Here is a 9,802-nt window from a genome sequence, read left to right on the forward strand (position 1 = left end):
TCGATCTTCTTTTTGCATCATCGATCTCTGAATCATCGATCTATGAATTGTTCAATTTTCTCTTTGTAGGTCTACCAAAAGACGTCAAGATGAGGCCTCCATCAGCCGATGACGACATATTCATCGATCCCCTGCTCCGAAGAAGGATAAAGAAAAGAAAAGAAGAAAAACTCCAAGTTCCTCGATCCCTTAAAAGAAAAGATCGAGGAAGCGGTTGGCGCATAAACCTAAGAAAGCCAGCGCCCGAGAACTCTCATTAGACTCACTCCTTCGGTTGAGGGATGAGTCCGAAGAAGAAGAATATTCTGAGCTGGTGGCCCGCATAAGAAGCGACTTCGAAATGCCTCAAGCTATGGAGGCCGTAGAAGAAGCAGTGGCTGAAGTCTCTAGGATGGTCGAGACCGATTTTCCCCGAGCCAGCGAGGCCGAAAAAGAAAATATGACCGATATATATCGGTCAGAATATAATGTCCCCAAGGAGGTGCTTGGGGTGATTGACCTTTTCTGGTCGCGTTCGTTTACAAATTCTATGATAAACGAGGCCCAGGCGTTAAAAGGTAACCTCTACGAAGGGGCTCAAGGAGCAGCCAATTCTTTCAATAATTTCTTCGACGACTTGGATTCTGCTGCTTCTGAGGATGTTACCGGTTTGGGTGATTTACCGGTACCAAGAAAGATACCGTCCCCGGGAGCTGGCGGGACTTCTTCGAGTCCAAATTTAATGAACCAGTTCCCCGCTCCAAGTGTTGATCCTACTCGGAGACGTACAATCTTCATGTCCGTTCCGTAGGATGCCCGGGTTCTCTCTGCCTCGGTAGGGATAGCTAGTTACCTTCGGTGTTTGGTGACAGAAGAGGATCAAGCAAAAATGAACGAGGTGGGAGCGCATTGCCTATTCAATGAGGCTCAACATGCGCTAAATCGGGTAACTTCGAATGTCCTTTTATTATATACTTAGATTCAATAATGAATATTCCTAACATCTTCCTTTGTGTTTGCAGGCCTCGGTTTTCATCACGAGGCCTTTCTCCGATACTGGAAGGAGTTCAAGAATCACGAGACCGAGACTCGGGAGTTTGCTGAGAAGAAGGATATTTACAAGCTTCTTAGTGAGAAGCTTCAGGCCGAGTTAGAAGTGACTCGGAAGGAGCATGCCGGTTTGGTCGAGCATGTAATACAAATATTTAATCTTAGTGATGACGATTCAGCACACTTGCTAATGACCCAACACTACAGGCTCAAAAGAGACTTGACCAGATCGTGCAACTCCAGGTGGAGGTAGATACGGTGAAGGCTGAGGCCGATGAATGGAAGAAGAATATGGACCGCCTGGACTTGGAAAAAGAGACTGCCCAGGCGCAATTAACTTCGGCTGAGGTTCAGCTTCGGGACATCATTCTTAGTTGGCTTCGGCTGTTTCTGGTCAAGAGGCCCTGGCCAAAGAGCTTGAGGCGACCAAGTTAGAGGTCGTTGTGTCCAAAACCGAGGTCGATGATAAAGTGGCTTAGTTCAAAGCCGATGTCGAGGCCATTCAGGAACAAGCGAGAAACATGGTGAAGCATGTGAGGTGGCAATCCTGAAGGGAGACCCTCGAGGGAGTCCATGCTCAGAGTTTTGACGTATTGGCTGAAATCAAGAATGCCAAGATATGCAAAGCCGAGGCCCGGAAGTTGGCTTATCCCGAGGAGGATTCTGAGGGGTCTGAAAAGTTGGGTAAGTTCGATGGTATCGAAGACCCTGCAGGTGATGATGTAGCCCCCGATGAAGATTAGGCCATTTAGGGTCTTTATATCTTTTGTACTATCTTTTGTTGAGGCCGTTCGTCCTTTTGTAAAAATGTTCATCGGGGCTATTCAGCCCTTGTAAAGAAATTTTTGAAATATATATATATAAGGCTTTACGTAGTTTTTTGAATCTTTCCCTCGCTATATTTGTATTCACAAAGGTCAAGTGTTATTAACTCGGAATGGCCTTAGCCATTAAGTTCGGGCAATGCCAAATAAGCTTTGTGCCCTCTAGTTTTATTAACTCGGAATGGCCTTAGCCGTTAAGTTCGGGCAATGCCAAATAAGCTTTGTGCCCTCGAGTTTTATTAACTCAGAATGGCCTTAGCCGTTAAGTTCGGGAAATGCCAAATAATCTTTGTGCCCTCAAGTTTTATTAACTCGGAATGGCCTTAGCCGTTAAGTTCGGGCAATGCCGAATACACTTCCCGATCCTCGTCGATGCTCGAGAATATGGCCTTAGTGGCTCGACGTGCGAGCTTGATTAATCCCTCTCGGTAAAGTCGAGGGCTATACAGTCGCATGAGATGGTCGATAGTAAATGGACATCCCTCGAGTTTTCTCACGAAGAAACGTAGAAGAATTACAATCCTCCAAAATGAGGGGTGAATCTGCACGAGAGTCACCTTGTATCTTTTGCAAAAGGCTATGATGACTGGGTCTAAAGGACCCAGCGTGAAAGGGTAAGTGTAAACACTTAGAAATCCCTCCACATAGGTGGTGATCGATTCCTCGGGGGTAGGGATCACAACAAGCTTATTTTCCCAGTGGCAATCCTCTTTGACCTTATCAAGAACACTGGCGGTAATGGAACATATGTACCTCGAGACCGGCTCACACCGACCCGGTACCAAGGGGGTATTCTCAATCTTAAAGTCGGCCCCGGTTGGGTACCCCAAAGGTACGAACGACTGTGGAGGAGGTTCTGGTGTTGGTTTTTCAGTAGCAGCAGGTGTGACATCTTCCGACGACTTTGAGGAAGATGAGTTTTCTTTTTGAGGAATAATTTTTTAAGTCTTTGCCATTTTTTCCTAAATTGAGAAGAGAAGAAGACGATGGTAAAAGAAGGGTTGTAACTAGCAGGTAACTTATGAAATTTCAAAGGGTTCACAAGGAAGGGAGTTTTTAAGCTTAAACCAGAAAACTAGAAGATGAAAATGATGAGTTTTCTCTTAAAACGCAGAAGCAAGAGCGATAATGGAAAAGGTTCTTACGAAGGGATTGAAAGGTATTTATAGTATTCCCAAAACGGCGATTCAAATCACAGCGGTGCATATCCCGAGGTGGTCGACCATTGACTGACACACATTTAATGCCTTGGAGATTGGACTGACGGAATATTTCCACTATTCTTACCACCTGCGTCATGAATTCGTCGTCATGATTTATCGAAGGGAAGACCGAGGGTTCATATCATTTTTTACCATTTACTCTCCAAAAAATGAAGGGACTATCTGTATATGGTAAAATCGAGCTCGATGCTTGATCGAGCATCTGGAACAATAGACCAGGCTCGAATCATCTATTAGAGATCGAAGGCACCGTGAAACCACCTCAATATCGAGGTTCGAAGTTCGACAAGTCCATCATATTCGCCCTCGAATTTACCGAAGGCACCACCGATCCTGCTTCCAACGGCCTCAGGGAAATGTTTTGCTAACTCATCCGACAAGGATCCGTGATTTTCGCCATTAACCAATCATTATGGCAGAAATCACGGGATTAAATCAAAAAAATGGGCCAACAGTCTACAAAATCAAGGACTTATGTTTTTTATTAAAGAATGTCTTAAAAGTAAGATTTTCCCCAATATATATAAGGGGGACTTAATAATTCAAGGGGGAGATGGTAACATACTTGAAAGAACATAATACTATCTTTTTCATCTTTGTTCATATTATTTTGGTTTCAATAATATTCCGTCAATATCTCTCCTAAATTCGAAGGAGGTTAATCTTACGAGGCTTAAGTTATTCAATCTGTGTAGTTTGTATTTATTTTTCTATTTATTCTTCCATATTAAACCTGATTTCCCGCTTTGTATCAAATTGGATCACTAATCCTTAAACCGCATATAAATTCAATTGTTATCCGATTTTGGGGGTAAAACAGATTCCATGGCTATAATAAAACCAAATTAGTTTTTTGCCTGAACATTATACTGTTAAGAATCTAAGATTTCAACAGTTTGTGCAAACAAAAATTTAAAACCCCTCAAGTAATAGAACTTGAAACAAGTTAAACTTACAAAATCTAAAAAATAAGTTTAGGTATAGCAGAAACAACGTTCAGTTTTCCATAAAGATAAAATGAACCTTTAAACAAGCTTACTGACCAAGAACGTGCAGCAAGCACGACTGAAGGGAAAAAAATCCAGCACATATATAACTGAAGCTTCCTTCTATATTAAGTGAGAGAGCACATGTTTTGCATGGAGTATTTCATTTTCCTATGTGACAATTCTTTTTTTGTTTTTTAAGCTTTAATTTTTCAAATATTTTTAAATATTTTAACAACTAAAATTAAGATATATAATATTACTCCCATCATATAAAAAAAACTTTTGGCACATGTTAAAATACCCGCAAAATTTATGGTTTTAAACATGTGCAACATTTCTATAATCATAAATGCATTTTAGAACGATAAAAGGAGAAGTCTAAAATTAAATTATAGAAGATGTTATTCTTCTTTAAGCAAATTTTAAAAAAGAAAGAGAGTCATATTTATCCCAGTACTTTGAGAAATTGTTTATATTTGCTGTTACACTTTGGATCATAGATACCTCTCTCCTAATAAACATCTCGGACCCAGCTTTGAAATAGGCACGTGGAATCCAAAAAATTACATAAATATGACACTTTTCTGGGTAGTATTTAAGCTTTGGGCTTGTACAATGGGTTGAATTTTAAGGTCCAAAATTAAAAGTATTGCTACTGTAATAAGCGTCGGGCAACATTTGTTAAATTTGAATTTTGCCCATATGGAAAATAGAGATAAAAATTCAACACAATCCACTTTGAGAGCTAATTGTGTACTTGAACTCATCATCTGAACTGAAAATGCGCAGTTAGCCATTTAAGCCATCTCCTTTAGGATGATCGTCGGTCAGTACGGTACGATATTTAGATATTTTGGTTATGTATTTTTGGTATTCGGTTTTGTAAAATGCTATACCAATATTATACCTAATTAAATTCGGTATGATTCGATTTTTCTCCTTTCGATTTCGATTTATTCGATCAGGTAACTTTGGTTTATTCGAACTCAAATATTAACTAGTGCATAAAGTCATAAACTATAATATTCTTAAGTAAGGTACTTACAAATACGAAAATAAAAATATCATTATATAATATAGTGAAGAAAAAGATAGAAACCAAAAATGCTAAAACTAAACTTGAGATAAAGGTTGAAACGTAAGATAAAGGTTGAAACGCAAGTAGGCAACCAAAGAAAAAAAGGAACGCTAAGTACAACAACAACAATCCAGTATAATCTTACTAGTGGGGTCTGGGGAGGGTAGTGTGTACGCAGACCTTACTCCTACCCTGGGGTAGAGAGGCTGTTTCCGATAGACCCTCGGCTCCCTCCCTCCAAGAACTCCCCACCTTACTCTTGGGGTGACTCGAACTCACAACCTCTTGGTTGGAAGTATAAAAATAATGGAAAGTAAAATTTAGAACTTTAATATTTATGTTATAGTCAATAATATTTTTGTACTGTGTAGCTTAGTATATAATTCAATATTTTATTTTTGAATATCGAATACTATAGCCAATATTAAATTTTAATATATTTTTTAAAATTTTTATTTATAAATATTGTATGTTCATGAAATATTTCATTCGTACTATTTGGAAGAAATTTTTTCTTCCACTCACAAAAATTTAAGTATTTTTTTAAATAAAATATATGTCTAAATACAATTTCAATTATTAAAAATTATTATTCAATATAATTTTAAAAATTCTTTTTTCAATTTTCAATCAAATCTACGTAAAAACAGTAAATTTTTCTTTAAAATTAATGTGTAAATGTATAAAGAAATTAAAAGCTCCGAAACGCGGGACCAGTAAAAAGTGGACATTAGTATCTCCCATGTACGGTCATTTGAACTACAGAAGTAAAGCTCTCTTCAAACTCAAAAACTGTTGGCCTTTTCTGCGCGCTCTCTCTCTCACACACTTTGCTTTGAGCAAGCAAGAGTTTGAAGAAGGAAAGAAATGGACAATGAAGCAGAACAAGAAAATTTACTGAACCACTCCCACAATTCTAAAAAAGGGTGGTCTCAAAACCTTGCCTTTCATCATAGGCATGTATGTTTATGTGTCTTTCTTTCTTTTACATTTTCTTGCTCTTTTTTCTTTCTTGTTTAATTTTTTCCCCTTGTGTTGCATGTTGCTTTTTCTTTTGAATTTTGTAGTGAATGAATCATTTGAGAGAGTGGCAAGCTTTGGATAAATATGATAATCTACATCACAACATTTTATCACATGGAAGCTGCCACCTGCATCAGTCTTGCTTGGAATATGGTCAGCACTTTCAAATGGGATGGCCATTTTAGGGGCCTTTGTTTCTGATTCTTACTTGGGAAGGTTTCGGGTTGTTGCTATTGGTACCATCTCCAGCTTAATGGTAAGTCATTTTGTGGTCCCTCCTAATTGGTACCATCTCCAGCACTGTCAATTTTCATGTTGGACTAGGGATGACTGCTTAAGAAAGAAAGAAGAAAGATTTTGGATAGTTGTGGTATTAAACATTTGTGTGTGATTATAAAATTGTTTGAAATCATTTTTGTAATTAAGGGTAACATTGGAAGTTCATAATTTATAGTCTCTCAAAAAATGTAAAAATGTGTCCTTTTTCGAACAAACTAAAAGGCAAAAGTGTCGCATAAAATGGAATGTATGGAGTATTTCATTATTTACAGACAAACTTCATCTTAATGTGATGAGAGGGTGAACATATGATATAGTGATTCTTCAATCAGAGAGATCCAGACTCAAGATCTGTTTAATGAAGAATGCTGAAACTCTGCATACTTGGAGCTCTCTCCAAGATCACAAATTGGTTACTGATATTGCAAAAAATGTTGGGGGGATACAAACAAAATATGAAAGTAGCACAATTGCCACTTTTATTCCTCAGTTCTTTGTTTGTTGTACTACTCCTATATTACTTGCTCCATCCATTCAATTGCAAATTTTAATGATGCAGCTATGATATTCTTAGTAACTTTTTAGCGCTCAATACTCGTCACTTCACTTCATTCTTGTTTGGAGATGGTAAATATTTTCTCTCAGAATACAATATCATATGATTTGTTACTTCATAAAAAAAATCATATGATTTGTTCCAGGGACGTCGTTCATAACCTCTTTTCCTTTACTATTTATAGGGCTTTGTGTTTAAGAAGAAATCAATGCTTCTATTTTATTGTAGATGTTTATTCTTTTATTTTTCCTCTCAACAGGGAATCTTTGTTCTTTGGCTTACCACTATATTTCCACAACTCAGGCCTCTACCCTGCAGTCCGTATCAACATGGTTGTAATGGAACGACAGCAGGCCAACTTGCTGTACTTTTGTGTTCTTTTGGGCTCATTTCTCTTGATGCTGGTTTTGTTAGACCTTGTTCTATAGCATTGGTGCTGACCAATTGGACAACAAAGAAAATCCAGATAACGAGAGGGTAATAGATAGCTACTTCAACTGGTTCCATGCCAGTGTAGGAGCTTCAATCTTTCTTGCAATTACTGTTATTGTTTTGGTTGGCAAGTTGGATTCGGTGTCCCTGCTATTCTCATGGTATTATCTGTTTCCATATTCTTAATGGGATCTCCTCTTTATATCAAAGTTAAATCTAAAGGGAGTTTGTTCACTGGATTGTTTCAAGTAGCAACGGCAGCCTTTCGAAAAAGACAAATGAATGTTCAGTTGAATTATAATGACGTCCAATATTATAGGGCACCTGAATCAAAGCTCTTGGAACCGTCAACTGACTTCAGGTATTACTGCCTCTATCTTTTCCTCAATGGTATAGCTTCTTAAATGTCCCTTCATGCACTTACTGTAATATGATATTTGTCTTACCGACTTGTTAACTTAGCAAAATTTGTGTGTTGAAGGGTCTGCCTCTATCCATCTCTTACTCGTTTGACGTATGTTAAAGGAAATGGAGAGTTCATGAAAATAATCTAACCAGCCTTTAGCTGGAAATTTGTTTTCAGTTTCATTATGCTACTAATGGGCATACACTCGCTCCATTCATTGTAATTTACAGGTGTTTGAATAGAGCTTGCATAATTCAAGATCTTCAACGGGAGTTCAAACCTGATGGAAAAGCTTCAGATCCGTGGAGTCTCTGCTGTGTGGAACAAGTGGAAACAATGAAGTCTTTTCTTAGAGTTCTTCCCATGTGGTCTACCTGTATTATGCTTCTTGTGTCGTTAACTCAGATCATTTTCAATATTTCAACTGATGACCATGGATAGACACATGTTCCCTCAGTTTGAAATCCCAGCAAGATCTTTCGGCGTGTTTACTGTTATTACTTTGACAATCTGGGTTGCTTTATATGATCGTGCTTTGGTGCCTTTACTATCAAGATATACTGGACAGCCCACAGGGCTAAGTCCAGTTTTTAGAATGGGGATTAGCTTGATTATCTCCTGTGTGTCTATGGCAATATCAGCGATAACAGAAACTATACGACGCAATAAGGTAATCGATGAAGGGTTCAAGGATGATCAAAACGCTGTGATAAACATGTCCGCTATGTGGTTTGTGCCACAGTTTGCACTAATGGGAGTGGCTGAGGCTTTGAATGTGGTTGGACAGATTGAGTTCATATACACACTATTTCCTAAAAGCATGTCCAGCTTTGCAGCAGCTATTTACACGGTTGGCCATGCACCCAAGGTGCAGAAGTGTAGTATGAGTACAATCGACTACATGTACTCAATAACTAACAAAGCTAACCTTAGGTTGAAAGTAGTGATGAGCTGGGACAATAGTCAGGGTCCAACTCTAATAACCAGCAACAGTTCATAACAATATGATAAAGATGGTACGAGAAATAATTCAGTTGGTTCACAGTTACGGAAAATAGGCATGATTTTCAAGTATAACAGTTGATCCCATATCTTTCACCGAAAACCTCAAAATATATGAATAAGTTTGAAAATTGTGATTTTTCCAAAAAAAAACTTTCAACAATAAACAAGATATTTCATTTTCAGATAGCATGAGGAAAATACATCTTTATGCCTACATGTCAATATACATGTGAAATCATGAATGTCACCAAAATAGGGTAGCATAAGGAAATGCATCTCTATGCATATATCTCAAGTACGCATGTCAAATGCAATGCATCTCAATGATGAATTCATGTACTCACACTCTCAGAGTACTCAATCCCTATGTCTCGTATTCTCACTCATCATGCTCAATACTCAGCACACTCAGTACTGTACAGGGCAGATCCAGCCCAAACATAATAACTGCTAGCAACTGCGCTCACTAGGGATGTGCAGACTCTGGAGGGGCTCCTTCAGTCCAAGCGCTATAATCCGCACGGACAATTCATGTGCTGTACGGATAACTCACGTGCTATAGTATCAATATCTGGATCCATACGGACAACTCACGTGCTGCACGGACAACTCACATGCTATAGTATCAATATCTTTACAATCAGGCTCTCGGCCTCACTCAGTCATCAATCTCTCCAATATTTCGGGCTCACAACACTCATGCTAAGAAGCCCAAGTCAATGATATGAGATGCGACAATATACAATAACAGAGACTGAGATATGATATATAATGATGAATACGACTGATTACATAACTACAATTAAACAAATAACTCAACAGTAAGGAACGACCACTGTGGGTCCTAATAGAGCCAGCATATAGCCTAAACATGATTTCTAGCATAAATTACAGGTCAAGTGCTCTAACACATAGAGTATAGTAAAAACGCTAGGACAAGGTAGCTACACAATTCTAT

At 38.4% G+C, this 9,802-nt stretch overlaps 1 pseudogene; it reads left to right on the forward strand.

Moving 5' to 3' along the window:
- The first annotated feature begins 340 nt into the window (after positions 1–340).
- Positions 341–8,839, forward strand: LOC108947410 (protein NRT1/ PTR FAMILY 1.2-like; annotated as a pseudogene).
- Positions 8,840–9,802: the final 963 nt, after the last annotated feature.

The sequence above is a fragment of the Nicotiana tomentosiformis genome, chromosome 10, assembly GCF_000390325.3.
Source record: "Nicotiana tomentosiformis chromosome 10, ASM39032v3, whole genome shotgun sequence".
Classification (NCBI taxonomy): domain Eukaryota; kingdom Viridiplantae; phylum Streptophyta; class Magnoliopsida; order Solanales; family Solanaceae; genus Nicotiana; species Nicotiana tomentosiformis.